The sequence below is a fragment of the Arachis stenosperma genome, chromosome 2, assembly GCF_014773155.1.
Source record: "Arachis stenosperma cultivar V10309 chromosome 2, arast.V10309.gnm1.PFL2, whole genome shotgun sequence".
NCBI lineage: Eukaryota > Viridiplantae > Streptophyta > Magnoliopsida > Fabales > Fabaceae > Arachis > Arachis stenosperma.
The window spans coordinates 56,960,813-56,977,722 of record NC_080378.1 but is presented as its reverse complement, the minus strand read 5'-3'; the positions used below and the strand labels follow the sequence as shown (position 1 = coordinate 56,977,722).

The 16,910-nt window shown below is 40.3% G+C and overlaps 1 non-coding gene across 1 annotated transcript; it reads left to right on the top strand.

Annotated features, from left to right (window-relative positions):
• The first annotated feature begins 16,599 nt into the window (after positions 1-16,599).
• On the top strand, positions 16,600-16,707 carry LOC130964051 (small nucleolar RNA R71). The gene has a single exon (XR_009080163.1). It is a non-coding gene; the product is annotated as a small nucleolar RNA R71 (small nucleolar RNA).
• The last annotated feature ends 203 nt before the right edge of the window (positions 16,708-16,910 follow it).

The following is a 16,910-nucleotide window of genomic DNA, read 5'->3' as shown; positions in this document are numbered from 1 at the left end:
TGTCAGTAGCTTGACAGTGGGCTCTCATGGAGCCTCACAGATGCTCAAAACAATTAGTGCACGAAATTGTGATCACTACTTTTCACTACTCAAATAATCCCCGGTAATGAATCCAAAAACTTGGTGCTCAATACCATGGCATAAACACAACTTCGCACAACTAACCAGCAAGTGCACTGGGTCGTCCAAGTAATAAACCTTACGCGAGTAAGGGTCGATCCCACGGGGATTGTTGGTATGAAGCAAGCTATGGTGACCTTGTAAATCTCAGTCAGGCAGATTCAAATGGGTATGGGTGATATATGATACGTAAAAATGAGATTTCACGTACAACCGGCAAGTATACCGGGTCGTATCAAGTAATAAAACTCACAAAGAGTGAGGTCGATCCCACGGAGATTGGAAGATTAAGCAACTTTAGTTAATGGTAAATTTAGTCAAGCAAACATAGTTTTGATTTCATGAGCATTTTGATTTTTGAACATAATTGCAAGAATGTAAATGACACAAAATGTAAAGAGCTAGAATAGAGAAATAAAATGGAAGTAAATGACGGAAACTTAAAGTGCAAGAAACTTAAATGACATCAAAGATAAATTGCAAGGAATTAAAGTGCTGAATTCTAAAGAGCATAAGAGTGAGAAATAAGAAACAGAATGTAAATGACAAGAATAATAAATTGCAAGAATGTAGAAGGGAATTGGGTAATGGGTTTTCAAACACTAAGAACAAAAGAAATGAGAATTAATGATGGAGAGGATCATTAGGGATCAGAGATGTTAGTTTTCATGAATTGATGTTAGTCAAATCCTTCTCAATCATGGGTATAGATCTATGGCAAGTGGGTGATTGAACCCCAATCTCTTGGTGATTCAATCTCTCTCAACATAACCAATTGCCACTCTCGTGATCTAATTGTTCATGAGAAGAGATGAAGCTCATATATTATCCAGCCACACAATTTCTATAATCTCAACCAAGGAGAGTTACATCTCACATACTAACCAAGGTATATTGATTAAAGAAATCATGAAAGGATGATCTCTAAACTGAATTGTGTGGTTCATTCCTCAAATTCACCACATAATTCATGTAGATTAACCCCTCTCTCGATGGTGGTTGAATCTATGAAGAGCAAGAGTTCCCTCTTTAGATCAACCACTAGAATTGAGGAGGAAAGATGGGTTCATCAATCCATTCCAACAAACAGAGCTCCTCCCCCTAATGAAAGTGGGGTTTAGTGAGTCATTGCTCCAAATTCAACAACAATTGCCATAAACAAGAATTAAACTAAGTGTAAAGGAAGAAGAAGAAGAAGAATGAAATGCTTAGAACTTGAAAATGAAGAAGAGAAATTCCAATAGAAAACCAAAGATGAGCTTTCCGGGAGAGTACCCGGAAGTTCTTACAAAGCCAAGTAAAAGTGCTAAAAGTGAAAAAAAATGCTAAGTGTTAAAAAGTAATCAAAAGTGTAAAAGTCCCCTACAAGTACATCAATCTCTTCTATTTATACTACTCCTAAAACTCTTCAGAGATCTTCAATTTGGGTTAGCAATGTGGGCTTTCTCATTGTTGAATTCTTGGCTCAATTGGAGGTGTTGCTAGGCTTGGAAAGGAAGGGTTCATTCATCATGATTCTGGCCCATTGGCTTGGCGTTATTGGCACTAACTCCAGGCCAAATGCACGTTGGCAACGTGCAAGACATTTTCCTGGGAGTGAAGTATGAGACTTGGGCGTTGCTAGCCCAAGTTGTTGCCAACAACTTGCTTTTCCTCTTCTTGACTCTATTTTCATGCTAAATGTAGCCCAGAATTTGAGTGTCAACCTTCAGCCTCAATATGGACTATTATACATCATTGGAAAGCTCTTGATGTCTATTTTCTAATGCCACTGGAATCACCTCAATTGGACTTTCCTAGCTCAAGTTATGGTTCCTCAAAGAAGGTAAGGTCAAGCTGCCAAGTTGTTGCCAAAAACGCACCTTCACCTCCAAGTTGGCAACGTGCTCGTGCTTTACTCTCCCAAGGCAGGGACTTGGGGCTGGCGTTGTTGCAAAACACGCACCCTAATATGCACGTTGGCAACGTGCTCGTGTCCCCCCTCCAGGCTCAACTCTAGCCTTCTTAAATTTCACTTCATGTTCTTGTTTTTAGGGCCTAAAGATGACTCTGGTTTGGCTTCAATTTTGTGCTCCACCATAGACTATCATATATGGTTGGAAAGCTCTGAATGTTAGCTTTCCAAGGCAACTGGAAGCACTCAATTTGGATCTCTGTAGCTCAAGATATCTTCCATTGAAGTGGACATGGTCAGGCTGCCAAAATCGCACACGTTTTTGGTAAACACGCCCTTGTTTCCAGCGTTGCCAACGTGCTCAGATTCTGAAGCTCTAAATGAAGCCAACTTTTGAAGCTTCAAATGAATGCCAATCCCATACTATGATATATGGTTGGAAAGCTCTGGATGTCTACTTTCAAATGCCGTTGGAATCACCTCATTTGGAGCTTTGTAGCTCAAGATATACTCCATTGAAGGAGGTAAGGTCAGGCTGTCCAGCTCACCAGCGTTTTTGGCAAACACTCCTTTGTATTTCAGCGTTGGCAACGTGGTTGGTGCCATGTCTTGGCGTTGGTAACTTGGTTGGTGCCATGTCTTGGCGTTGGTAACTTGGTTGGTGCCATGTCTTGGCGTTGGCAACTTGGTTGGTGCCATGTCTTGGCGTTGGCAACTTGGATGGTGCCAAAGTTGCTTGGCGTTGCCTTGAATAACGCCCATAGTTCTTGGCGTTGGCAACGCCCTCGAGCTCCACTTCAAGGCTTCATTCTTGTGCTTGGTGTTGCCTTGAATAACGCCCATAGTTCTTGGCGTTGGCAACGCCAGCTCCTTTTCTTCCAGGGCCAAGCTTGATTGTGTGTGGCGTTGGCAACGTGCTCCTAGAGTTGGCAACGCCAACTTTGCTCCCAAGGCTGCCAAACTTGCTTGTGTTGTGGCGTTGGCAACGTGGTTCTAGAGTTGGCAACGCCAACTTTGCTTCTCCAGGGCTGCCTGGCGTTGCCAACTTGCTGCTCAAGTTGGCAACTTGCAATGCTTCATTTCCTTGCTCTTGGGGCTTGAGTTTCCCTCTGATTTGAGCTTCCATTCCTCGCCACATTATGGACTATTATATATCGTTGGAAAGCTCTTGATGTCAGCTTCTCAACGCAATTGGAATCATGCCAATTGGATCCTTGTGGTTCAAGATATTCATCCTTGAAGAGGGGGAGGTCAAGCTGCCAACTCTGCTGGACACACACTAGCAAGTTGCCAACTTGATTTCCAAGTTGCCAACTTGCTTGTTCTTCCTTTCTCCAATATTTTCTTGCTCCATTGTCTTCTTGCTTCATCACCTAACATAAACCAAAGAACTTTCCTCAAAGTTTTGCCATCTTATGCAATAATTTTCAAGGGAATCATTCACATCAACTTGTATATAAACTCCTTGATTTATTTGCATGAATTATGCCAAATTTCACTTAATTCTTGGTTCATGGATGCATGGAGGAAAACTCACAAAATTGCTCATTTATTTCAAAGAAAGTGGATGAACCTAAGCTAAAACTAACTAAACTAACTAGTTAAAATGGCAAATATGCGAATGCATCACAACACCAAACTTAAACCTTGCTTGTCCTCAAGCAAGAAAAGAATCATGCAATAGAGATTGACAATCCAAGGTTAGAAGAATAGCAAGTTAATGTTCATGGCAAGCTAGTTTTCTATGCATGCTACAATCACAAAAGAAATGTAAATGATTGATGCTTCTATCTAGCTCACTTTATGAAATCTTTTTCTTATAATTCTTCCTTGAAATAAGCTTTTGATTTTTCTTATTAGCTTCTCCTTTTGGGTGCTTTGCCCCATGAGTTAATAACAAAGCTACGATTCTAAATGCTTTGTTTTCAAGTATTACCACTTGATACATAAGCACCACAAGCATTTAATTAGAGGACTTCATTAGGCTCATTTTTTCTTTTCTTTTCTTGACTCTCTAATCATTGATGCTCAGAACCTTGAGCTTTGAGGGAGTGCTTTTGCACTTGAGCCTAGCCTTGACTTCTAAGTGTTTTGTTTTCAAGCATTTTACTTGATACATAAACACCACAAGTACATAACAATGAAATTGTCATTGGTACTCAGAGCCTTCAGCTTTCTCATTCTTTCCCTTTTTCTTTTCTTGCCTTAATTGCATTTGCTTCTTCAAGGTTTTCATAATTTTCAAAAGATTTCACAAAATGTCCTAGATGAAAACTTCAATTAAATAAAATCTAATGTACTTGAGCAATAATCAAACATACTAGCCTTCCAATACTTGTATGCACATGCTTAGTTCTTCTTTAATTCCTTGTTTGTTTATGATCATGATGCTTTATTGCTTTTGAATTCACAAAACTCAAGTTGGTAGTCATAATGCCACAGCAGCATATTGCAATTTAGAAATCAAACTATGCCCATTCATATCTCACATGTATACAGAGAAGGTAATAAGACAATCATGCAATTTAAAGTGCTGGAAACAAATGAGAGAAAAAAAGAACTTTACAACCTTGTAATTTATCTTCTCTATTGTTGTCCTTTTCCTCCTTTTCTTTCCCTTCCCACACCAAACTTAGAATGATTGCTTGTCCTCAAGCAACAATTAGAACCGTGGCTATGGGGCTAAGATAGATCATGAATGTCTTACACAATGAAACATTAGTAGCACATGTGTTTCAAGCAAACAAAATTAAAGATAACAATTAAGGCACAAGAGACAGAGACATTTTGATTGCAAACTTAAGAAGGTGAGCACAATACATTGCATAAAAGATAAGTGGCACACCAAACTTAGTGTGACACTTTCACTTGGAATTAATGCAAGTATCCAGTACAGATTAGAAACAAATTTTGTTGCATAGCAACACCAAACTTAGAATGCAATCATATGTCAATTTATTTGAATTAAAGCTAAGCAAATGAAACTGTTGTATGTTAAATACAATCATCAAGCTAAGAATCTATCATGAATAAGGATCTCTTGGTAATGTATTAACAAAAACAGTTAATAAGCAAACTAAATGAAAGCGTTTAAAGATAGAAAAATAACTAAAGCAAGTAGAATGCAAAAGTATTAAATCAAAAGAGAAAACTAAAACTGCAGAGGCATTATGATTATGCAGACAAGTAGTGTTGCTTGAATAAATTGCATAGAAAATAAATGGCACACCAAACTTAGAATCTTGGTGTGTCACTTTCATTTTTGATTTGATGCAATCATCCAAAAAGATTGAAAACAATTTGTTGCAAGGCAACACCAAACTTAAAATGTAACCATATGCCAATTTATTGAATTTAAATAAAACAAAGAACGAAAACAAAGCAGAGAAGAGAAATTATACCTATGGTTGACATGTTGTTCACTTTCTTCCTCTTCTTCCAGTTTGTTAATAGGAATGACCTTAAGGGGGGAGAAGATTCAGCTAGTGTCCCCTGTCTTGGCCTCTCCTCAGCAAACTTTCTTTTGTTAATGGCTTGATTGAGCTTGCTTGCTGGATCATGGGGAGGATTGCTTGTGGTTGACCCTTTTTTCTTCATGAATGTTGTCCTTGGTAGCTTGGTCACAATCCTCTTCTTGGTGCTTTTGTTAATTGCCTTCACTTCCTTGAATCCAAGTCTTGGTGGTTGTGTGATTGTTGGAGTCTTCTTTTCATCAAAAGCCTTTTGTATTGGTGGTTCCATAAGCCCTTCCTTCATGTGATTTTCTGCTTCACTTGAGTGTGAATTCTCTGGAATGACTTCCTCACGTTCATGCTCCTCCACTCCTTTCTTTGCACCCAACATTTGCTTTAATAGCTCTATCATGGAGGAGGTTTGTTGATCTTCCCAACATTTCTTCATCTCCTCTTCATACCTTTCAATCATGGTTTCAAGTGTTGAGGCGTTTTGGTCCAGGGAAGTTTGTGAGAGTTGTGAGTCTTCATGTTCTCTTGTCATCTCAAGTGCAATTTCAGGTTCAACCACCTCTACCTCATTTTTCATTGAAATTTCTCTTGTCACAGAGGCTTCCTCATCTTGCTTTTCCACTTCCTCACCCACAAATTTGTCTTCCTCCGTACTGTTTGATGGTTCTAAGTTCCTCTTTGTTTGCTCTAAGGACCCATTTATCTGCACGAGGATGGTTTCTTCCCAAGATGGGGATTTTGTGTAAAATTCCACTAATTTTCTCTGTATTTCAATGCCTTCAAGGTATTCCTCATCTGTTAATTCAAGAGATGAAGGTTGAGAGTAATTTTGGTGATGTGAATGTGTTGTGGCGAAGTTGTGTTGAGGGGTGTGGAATAAGTTGTGTGATTGATGGGATGAATGGTATGGATTTTGGAGGAAACTTTGTGTTGAGGCATACTCAAGTGGTGAAGAATTTTGATATGAAAAATTTGGAGGTGAGGTTGGATAATTAAGAGGTGCTGGCTCATGATGAATGGGATAAGAAACATTGAATTCTCCTTGGTTTGGTCCTTCCCAATCACAATTTGGATAGTTGTCCCATTCATAGGAGTATGAATCATTCTGTGTTCTTGTGAAGCATCCCATTTGGTTTGATTGCTCAAACCCCATCATTCCTTGGTCTTGATTTTCCCAACCACAATTAGTATGGTAACTTGAATCATTTTGTGGTGGTGGAAAATACCCCATGTAACTTTCTTGATCATTATGTGACCTTGGGGCATATCCCATTTGGGTTGATTGCTCATGATCCATCATTTCTTGTTGATATTCCCATCCACCATAAGGATAATGATATGAATCATTTTGTGGTGGTGGTTGGTATCCCATATGATTCTCTTGCTCATCTTGTGTCTCTGAGGCAAATCTCCATGGATTGGAGTGCTCAGAATTTGTATTTTCTTGGTGATATTCCCAACCACCATTAGAATAGTCAATTGGTGATGGTGGGTGATATCCCAGAAAATTTGTTTGATCACAAGATAAGTTGAACTCCATTTGAATTTTGTAACACACCACACCAAATAAAATTGAAATTCATGTCAGAGAGAAGAATTTCTTAGTGAGGCAATAACACAAACACTTAGTGTCAAAAAGAAAACAAAAAATTAAAAGAACTGTACAAAGAAAAAAATGCTTAATCTAAACTACCATTCACTTAATCATTGTCAATCTTTTCCAATCCCCGGCAACGGCGCCAAAAACTTGATACGTAAAAATGAGATTTCACGTACAACCGGCAAGTATACCGGGTCGTATCAAGTAATAAAACTCACAAAGAGTGAGGTCGATCCCACGGAGATTGGAAGATTAAGCAACTTTAGTTAATGGTAAATTTAGTCAAGCAAACATAGTTTTGATTTCATGAGCATTTTGATTTTTGAACATAATTGCAAGAATGTAAATGACACAAAATGTAAAGAGCTAGAATAGAGAAATAAAATGGAAGTAAATGACGGAAACTTAAAGTGCAAGAAACTTAAATGACATCAAAGATAAATTGCAAGGAATTAAAGTGCTGAATTCTAAAGAGCATAAGAGTGAGAAATAAGAAACAGAATGTAAATGACAAGAATAATAAATTGCAAGAATGTAGAAGGGAATTGGGTAATGGGTTTTCAAACACTAAGAACAAAAGAAATGAGAATTAATGATGGAGAGGATCATTAGGGATCAGAGATGTTAGTTTTCATGAATTGATGTTAGTCAAATCCTTCTCAATCATGGGTATAGATCTATGGCAAGTGGGTGATTGAACCCCAATCTCTTGGTGATTCAATCTCTCTCAACATAACCAATTGCCACTCTCGTGATCTAATTGTTCATGAGAAGAGATGAAGCTCATATATTATCCAGCCACACAATTTCTATAATCTCAACCAAGGAGAGTTACATCTCACATACTAACCAAGGTATATTGATTAAAGAAATCATGAAAGGATGATCTCTAAACTGAATTGTGTGGTTCATTCCTCAAATTCACCACATAATTCATGTAGATTAACCCCTCTCTCGATGGTGGTTGAATCTATGAAGAGCAAGAGTTCCCTCTTTAGATCAACCACTAGAATTGAGGAGGAAAGATGGGTTCATCAATCCATTCCAACAAACAGAGCTCCTCCCCCTAATGAAAGTGGGGTTTAGTGAGTCATTGCTCCAAATTCAACAACAATTGCCATAAACAAGAATTAAACTAAGTGTAAAGGAAGAAGAAGAAGAAGAATGAAATGCTTAGAACTTGAAAATGAAGAAGAGAAATTCCAATAGAAAACCAAAGATGAGCTTTCCGGGAGAGTACCCGGAAGTTCTTACAAAGCCAAGTAAAGTGCTAAAAGTGAAAAAAAATGCTAAGTGTTAAAAAGTAATCAAAAGTGTAAAAGTCCCCTACAAGTACATCAATCTCTTCTATTTATACTACTCCTAAAACTCTTCAGAGATCTTCAATTTGGGTTAGCAATGTGGGCTTTCTCATTGTTGAATTCTTGGCTCAATTGGAGGTGTTGCTAGGCTTGGAAAGGAAGGGTTCATTCATCATGATTCTGGCCCATTGGCTTGGCGTTATTGGCACTAACTCCAGGCCAAATGCACGTTGGCAACGTGCAAGACATTTTCCTGGGAGTGAAGTATGAGACTTGGGCGTTGCTAGCCCAAGTTGTTGCCAACAACTTGCTTTTCCTCTTCTTGACTCTATTTTCATGCTAAATGTAGCCCAGAATTTGAGTGTCAACCTTCAGCCTCAATATGGACTATTATACATCATTGGAAAGCTCTTGATGTCTATTTTCTAATGCCACTGGAATCACCTCAATTGGACTTTCCTAGCTCAAGTTATGGTTCCTCAAAGAAGGTAAGGTCAAGCTGCCAAGTTGTTGCCAAAAACGCACCTTCACCTCCAAGTTGGCAACGTGCTCGTGCTTTACTCTCCCAAGGCAGGGACTTGGGGCTGGCGTTGTTGCAAAACACGCACCCTAATATGCACGTTGGCAACGTGCTCGTGTCCCCCTCCAGGCTCAACTCTAGCCTTCTTAAATTTCACTTCATGTTCTTGTTTTTAGGGCCTAAAGATGACTCTGGTTTGGCTTCAATTTTGTGCTCCACCATAGACTATCATATATGGTTGGAAAGCTCTGAATGTTAGCTTTCCAACGCAACTGGAAGCACTCAATTTGGACCTCTGTAGCTCAAGATATCTTCCATTGAAGTGGACATGGTCAGGCTGCCAAAATCGCACACGTTTTTGGTAAACACGCCCTTGTTTCCAGCGTTGCCAACGTGCTCAGATTCTGAAGCTCTAAATGAAGCCAACTTTTGAAGCTTCAAATGAATGCCAATCCCATACTATGATATATGGTTGGAAAGCTCTGGATGTCTACTATCAAATGCCGTTGGAATCACCTCATTTGGAGCTTTGTAGCTCAAGATATACTCCATTGAAGGAGGTAAGGTCAGGCTGTCCAGCTCACCAGCGTTTTTGGCAAACACTCCTTTGTATTTCAGCGTTGGCAACGTGGTTGGTGCCATGTCTTGGCATTGGTAACTTGGTTGGTGCCATGTCTTGGCGTTGGTAACTTGGTTGGTGCCATGTCTTGGCGTTGGCAACTTGGTTGGTGCCATGTCTTGGCGTTGGCAACTTGGATGGTGCCAAAGTTGCTTGGCGTTGCCTTGAATAACGCCCATAGTTCTTGGCGTTGGCAACGCCCTCGAGCTCCACTTCAAGGCTTCATTCTTGTGCTTGGCGTTGCCTTGAATAACGCCCATAGTTCTTGGCGTTGGCAACGCCAGCTCCTTTTCTTCCAGGGCCAAGCTTGATTGTGTGTGGCGTTGGCAACGTGCTCCTAGAGTTGGCAACGCCAACTTTGCTCCCAAGGCTGCCAAACTTGCTTGTGTTGTGGCGTTGGCAACGTGGTTCTAGAGTTGGCAATGCCAACTTTGCTTCTCCAGGGCTGCCTGGCGTTGCCAACTTGCTGCTCAAGTTGGCAACTTGCAATGCTTCATTTCCTTGCTCTTGGGGCTTGAGTTTCCCTCTGATTTGAGCTTTCATTCCTCGCCACATTATGGACTATTATATATCGTTGGAAAGCTCTTGATGTCAGCTTCTCAACGCAATTGAAATCATGCCAATTGGATCCTTGTGGTTCAAGATATTCATCCTTGAAGAGGGGGAGGTCAAGCTGCCAACTCTGCTGGACACACACTAGCAAGTTGCCAACTTGATTTCCAAGTTGCCAACTTGCTTGTTCTTCCTTTCTCCAATATTTTCTTGCTCCATTGTCTTCTTGCTTCATCACCTAACATAAACCAAAGAACTTTCCTCAAAGTTTTGCCATCTTATGCAATAATTTTCAAGGGAATCATTCACATCAACTTGTATATAAACTCCTTGATTTATTTGCATGAATTATGCCAAATTTCACTTAATTCTTGGTTCATGGATGCATGGAGGAAAACTCACAAAATTGCTCATTTATTTCAAAGAAAGTGGATGAACCTAAGCTAAAACTAACTAAACTAACTAGTTAAAATGGCAAATATGCGAATGCATCAATATATGAATAAAACATAAAGATAAAGATAGAGATACTTATGTAATTCATTGGTGAGAACTTCAGATAAGCGAATGGAGATGCTTTGTCCTTTTCGTCTCTCTGCTTTCCTACTGTCTTCATCCAATCCTTCTTACTCCTTTCCTTGGCAAGCTGTATGTAGGGTTTCACCGTTGTCAGTGGCTGCCTCCCATCCTCTCAGTGAAAATGTTCAATGCACCCTGTCACGGCACGACTATTCATCTGTCGGTCCTCAATCAGGTTGGAGTAGAATCCATTGATTCTTTTGTGTCTGTCACTAACGCCCAGCCTTCAGGAGTTTGAAGCTCGTCATAGTCATTCAGTCATTGAATCCTACTCAGAATACCACAGACAAGGTTTAGACCTTTCGGATTCTCTTGAATGCCGCCATCAATTCTAGCTTATACCACGAAGATTCCGATTAAAGAATCCAAGAGATAAACATTCAAGCCTTGTTTGCTTGTAGAACGGGAGTGGTTGTCAGTCACGCGTTCATAAGTGAGAATGATGATGAGCGTCACATAATCATCACATTCATCAAGTTCTTGAGTGCGGATGAATATCTTGGAATAAGAACAAGCTGAATTGAATAGAAGAACAATAGTAATTGCATTAATACTCGAGGTACAGCAGAGCTCCACACCTTAATCTATGGTGTGTAGAAACTCCACCGTTGAAAATACATAAGAACAAAGTCTAGGCATGGCCGTGAGGCCAGCCCCCAAAACATGATCAAAAGATTCAAAGATCTAAAGATGATCTAAGATTCCCCGATGAAAATACAATAGCAAAAGGTCTTATTTATAAAGAACTAGTAGCATAAGGTTTACAGAAATGAGTAAATGACAGAAAAATCCACTTCCGGGCCCACTTGGTGTGTGCTTGGGCTGAGCATTGAAGCATTTTCGTGTAGAGACTCTTCTTGGAGTTAAACGCCAGCTTTTGTGCCAGTTTGGGCGTTTAACTCCCATTCTTGTGCCAGTTCCGGCGTTTAACGCCGGGCAGTTTTGAGCTGATTTGGAACGCCGGTTTGGGCCATCAAATCTTGGGCAAAGTATGGACTATTATACCTTGCTGAAATGCCCGGGATGTCTACTTTCCAACGCCGTTAAGAGCGCGCCAATTGGGCTTCTGTAGCTTCAGAAAATCCATTTCGAGTGCAGGGAGGTCAGAATCCAACGGCATCTGCAGTCCTTTTTAGTCTCTGAATCAGATTTTTGCTCAGGTCCCTGAATTTCAGCCAGAAAATACCTGAAATCACAGAAAAACACACAAACTCATAGTAAAGTCCAGAAAAGTGAATTTTAACTAAAAACTAATAAAAATATACTAAAAACTAACTAAAACATACTAAAAACAATGCCAAAAAGCGTACAAATTATCCGCTCATCACAACACCAAACTTAAATTGTTGCTTGTCCCCAAGCAACTGAAAATCAAATAAGATAAAAAGAAGAGAATATGCAATGAATTCCAAAAACATCTATGAAGATCAGTATTAGTTTGATGAGCAGGGCTTTTAGCTTTTTGCCTCTGAATAGTTTTGGCATCTCACTCTATCCTTTGAAATTCAGAATGATTGGCTTCTATAGGAACTCAGAATCCAGATAGTGTTATTGATTCTCCTAGTTAAGTATGATGATTCTTGAACACAGCTACTTTATGAGTCTTGGCCGTGGCCCAAAGCACTCTGTCTTCCAGTATTACCACCGGATACATATATGCCACAGACACATAATTGGGTGAACCTTTTCAGATTGTGACTCAGCTTTGCTAGAGTCCCCAATTAGAGGTGTCCAGGGTTCTTAAGCACACTCTTTTTGCCTTGGATCACAACTTTATTTCTTTTTTTTTCTTTTTCTCCCTTTTTTTTGTTTTTTTTTTTTGCTTCTTCTTTTTTTTTTTTATGTATTCACTGCTTTTTCTTGCTTCAAGAATCATTTTCATGATTTTTCAGATCCTTAGTAACATGTCTCCTTTTTCATCATTCTTTCAAGAGCCAACATTCATGAACCACAAATTCAAAAGACATATGCACTGTTTAAGCATACATTCAGAAAACAAAAGTATTGCCACCACATCAAAATAATTAATCTGTTATAAAATTTAAAATTCATGCAATTCTTCTCTTTTTCAATTAAGAACATTTTTTATTCAAGAAAGGTGATGGATTCATAGGACATTCATAACGTTAAGGCATAGACACTAAGACACTAATGATCATAAGACACAAACATAGATAAACATAAGCATGATTTTTCGAAAAACAGAAAAATAAAGAACAAGGAAATAAAAGAACGGGTCCACCTTAGTGATGGCGGCTTGTTCTTCCTCTTGAATGTCTTATGGAGTGCTTGAGCTCCTCAATGTCTCTTCCTTGCCTTTGTTGTTCCTCTCTCATGATTCTTTGATCTTCTCTAATTTCATGGAGGAGGATGGAATGTTCTTGGTGCTCCACCCTTAGTTGTCCCATGTTGGAACTCGATTCTCCTAGGGAGGTGTTGATTTGCTCCCAATAATTTTGTGGAGGAAAGTGCATCCCTTGAGGCATCTCAGGGATTTCATGATGAGTGGGATCTCTTGTTTGCTCCATCCTTTTCTTAGTGATGGGCTTGTCCTCATCAATAGGGATGTCTCCCTCTATGTCAACTCCAACTGAATAACAGAGGTGACAAATGAGATGAGGAAAGGCTAACCTTGCCAAGGTAGAGGATTTGTCCGCCACCTTATAAAGTTCTTGAGCTATAACCTCATGAACTTCTACTTCTTCTCCAATCATGATGCTATGAATCATGATGGCCCGGTCTATAGTAACTTCGGACCGGTTGCTAGTGGGAATGATTGAGCGTTGGATAAACTCCAACCATCCCCTAGCCACGGGCTTTGAGGTCATGCCTTCTCAATTGGACCGGCTTCCCTCTTGAATCTCTCTTCCATTGGGGTGCCCTCTTCACAGATGTCTCTGAGGACTTGGTCCAACCTTTGATCAAAGTTGACCCTTCTAGTGTAAGGGTGTTCATCTCCTTGCATCATGGGCAAGTTGAATGCCAACCTTACATTTTCCGGACTAAAATCTAAGTATTTCCCCCGAACCATTGTAAGCCAATTCTTGGGGTCCGGGTTCACACTTTGATCATGGTTCTTGGTGATCCATTCATTGGCATAGAACTCTTGAGCCATTAAGATTTCGACTTGTTGAATAGGTTTGGTAAGAACTTCCCAACCTCTTCTTCGGATCTCATGTTGGATCTCCGGATATTCACTCTTTTTGAGTTTGAAAGGGACCTCGGGGATCAGCTTCTTCAAGGCCACAACTTCATAGAAGTGGTCTTGATGCACCCTTGAGATGAATCTCTCCATCTCCCATGACTCGGAGGTGAAAGCTTTTGCCTTCCCTTTCCTCTTTCTAGAGGTTTCTCCGGCCTTGGATGCCATAAATGGTTATGGAAAAACAAAAAGCAATGCTTTTGCCACACGAAACTTAAAAGGTTTTGCTCGTCCTCGAGCAAAAGAAGAAAGAAGAGAGTAGAAGAAGAAGAAATAGAAGAGATGGAGGTGGCTTTGTGGTTCGGCCAAAGGGGGAGAAGTAGTGTTTAGGGTGTGTGAAAATGAAGGAGTGAAGATGGGTTTATATAGGGGTGGAGAGAGGGATAGGGTTCGGCTATGGGAGGGTGGGTTTGGGGGGGGAAGTGGTTTGAATTTGAATGGTGAGGTAGGTGAGGTTTTATGAAGGATGGATGTGAGTGGTGAAGAGAAATATGGGATTTGATAGGTGAAGGGTTTTTGGGGAAGAGGTGTTGAGGTGATTGGTGAATGGGTGAAGAAGAGGAGAGAGGGTGGTGGGGTAGGTGGGGATCCTGTGGGGTCCACAGATCCTGAGGTGTTAAGGAAAAGTCATCCCTGCACCAAGTGGCGAGCAAAATTGCTCTTCATACCAATTCTGGCGTTAAACGCCAGGCTGGTGCCCATTTTTGGCGTTTAACGCCAACTTCTTGCCCTTTCCTGGAGTTTAACGCCAGTCTGGTGCCCCTTTCTGGCGTTAAACGCCCAGAATGGTGCCAGACTGGGCGTTAAACGCCCATGTGCTAGCTTCACTGGTGTTTAAACGCCAGCAAGTTCTCCTCCAGGGTGTGCTGTTTTTCCTTCTGTTTTTTCATTCTGTTTTTGCTTTTTCAATTGATTTTGTGACTTCCCATGATCATCAACCTACAGAAAACATAAAATAACAAAGGAAAATAGATAAAATATAACATTGGGTTGCCTCCCAACAAGCGCTTCTTTAATGTCATTAGCTTGACAGTGGGCTCTCATGGAGCCTCACAGATACTCAGAGCAATGTTGGAACCTCCCAACACCAAACTTAGAGTTAGAATGTGGGGGTTCAACACCAAACATAGAATTTGGTTGTGGCCTCCCAACACCAAACTTAGAGTTTGACTGTGGGGGCTCTGTTTGACTTTGTTTTGAGAGAAGTTCTTCATGCTTCCTCTCCATGGTGACAGAGGGATATCCTTGAGCCTTAAACACAAGGGACTCTTCATTCACTTGAATGATTAATTCTCCTCTGTCCACATCAATCACAGCCTTTGTTGTGGCTAGGAAGGGTCTGCCAAGGATGATGGATTCATCCATGCACTTCCCAGTCTCTAGGACTATGAAATCAGCAGGGATGTAATGGTCTTCAATCTTTACCAAAACATCCTCTACAAGTCCATAAGCTTGTTTTCTTGATTTGTTTGCCATCTCTAGTGAGATTCTTGCAGCTTGTACCTCGAAGATCCCTAGCTTCTCCATTACAGAGAAAGGCATGAGGTTTACACTTGACCCTAAGTCACATAGAGCCTTCTTAAAGGTCATGGTGCCTATGGTACAAGGTATTGAAAACTTCCCAGGATCCTGTCTCTTTTGAGGTAATTTCTGCCTAGACAAGTCATCCAGTTCTTTTGTGAGCAAAGGAGGTTCGTTCTCCCAAGTCTCATTACCAAATAACTTGTCATTTAGCTTCATGATTGCTCCAAGGTATTTAGCAACTTGCTCTTCAGTGACATACTCATCCTCTTCAGAGGAAGAATACTCATCAGAGCTCATGAATGGCAGAAGTAAATCCATTGGAATCTCTATGGTCTCAGTGTGAGCCTCAGATTCCCATGGTTTCTCATTAGGGAACTCATTGGAAGCCAGTGGACGTCCATTGAGGTCTTCCTCAGTGGCGTTCACTACCTCTCCTTCCTCTCCTAGTTCGGCCATGTGAATCATGTTAATGGCCTTGCATTCTCCTTTTGGATTCTCTTCTGTATTGCTTGGAAGAGTACTAGGAGGGTGTTCAGTAATTTTCTTGCTCAGCTGTCCCACTTGTGCCTCCAAATTCCTAATGGAGGACCTTATTTCAGTCATGAAACTTTGAGTGGTTTTGATTAGATCAAAGACCATGGTTGCTAAGTCAGAGTGGTTCTGCTTAGAATTCTCTGTCTGTTGCTGAGAAGATGATGGAAAAGGCTTGCCATTGCTAAACCTGTTTCTTCCACCATTATTGTTGTTGAAACCTTGTTGAGGTCTCTGTTGATCCTTCCATGAGAGATTTGGATGATTTCTCCATGAAGAATTATAGGTGTTTCCATAGGGTTCTCCCATGTAATTCACCTCTTCCATTGAAGGGTTCTCAAGATCATAAGCTTCTTCTTCAGATGAAGCGTCCTTAGTACTGCCTGGTGCAGCTTGCATTCCAAACAGACTTTGAGAAATCAAATTGACTTACTGAGTCAATATCTTGTTTTGAGCCAATATGGCATTCAGAGTATCAATCTCAAGAACTCCTTTCTTCTGATTTGTCCCATTGTTCACAGGATTCCTTTCAGAAGTGTACATGAATTGGTTATTTGCAACCATTTCAATTAGTTCTTGAGCTTCTGCAGGCGTCTTCTTCAGATGAAGAGATCATCCAGCAGAGCTATCCAAAGACATCTTGGATAGTTTAGACAGACCATCATAGAAAATACCTATGATGCTCCATTCAGAAAGCATATCAGAGGGACACTTTCTGATCAATTGTTTGTATCTTTCCCAAGCTTCATAGAGGGATTCACCTTCCTTCTGTCTGAAGGTTTGGACTTCCGCTCTAAGCTTACTCAATTTTTGAGGTGGAAAGAACTTTACCAAGAAGGCATTGACTAGCTTTTCCCAAGAGTTCAGGCTTTCTTTAGGTTGTGAGTCCAACCAAATCCTAGCTCTGTCTCTTACAGAAAAAGGGAATAGCATAAGTCTATAGACCTTAGGGTCAACCCCATTAGTCTTGACAGTGTCACAGATTTGCAAGAACTCAGCTAAAA